Below are 687 nucleotides of genomic sequence, written 5' to 3'. Positions count from 1 at the left end.
TGATTAGAAGACGGAAACTGGAGATAGAGGCCGATTTGCTCGTCTAGCGTTCATTATTGATCTCTCTAAACCGCTAGTTTCCAAAATCAAAGTCGATGATCATGCCTTGAGGGTTGAATATGAATGGCTCCCTACTATCTGTTACCACTGTGTGAGATATGGACACCTTCAGGACAACTGCCCTTAGAAGAAAGGCGAGTTGCCGCCGGAGACTGCCCAACCTCAAGCTGCCGGGAATATCGCCGAGGGAGAGAGGTAGGGCCCTTGGATGCAGGTCCGAAGGCGAGCATGGAGATCTGACAGGGCTAGAAAAAAGCTGATCAATGAGAGTCAGCCACCTAGTGAAATTACGGGGTCTAGGTTTGACGTCCTAGCCTCCTCGGAGAACTCACTTCAGACTCTAGGAGAGGGACAAGAAGGAGACTCAAGAGGCGACAGATTAGCTCTGTTATTCCTGGGACTTCAAAAAAAAGCCTCGCCTAGGGATAGGGAGCCAAAAGTAAAAGATGACAAAAGGCAAAAAAGCTGCTCCACCCAGATCAAACCGCCAATCCAGCTCTCCCAAGGCCTCGTCCAGCCAACCCAGGACAGACGCGTCTATCACGAAGAAGGTTTGGCATCTATATGCCCCCTCCAATGCGTACAAGGCTAGGCAGTATCTCGACTGGTAAGGAGAAAGTACGGTAC

The sequence above is a fragment of the Vigna unguiculata genome, unplaced genomic scaffold, assembly GCF_037176805.1.
Source record: "Vigna unguiculata cultivar grain cowpea cultivar isolate G323 ecotype 2 unplaced genomic scaffold, ASM3717680v1 ptg000329l, whole genome shotgun sequence".
NCBI lineage: Eukaryota > Viridiplantae > Streptophyta > Magnoliopsida > Fabales > Fabaceae > Vigna > Vigna unguiculata.
This window is presented reverse-complemented; position numbering follows the sequence as displayed.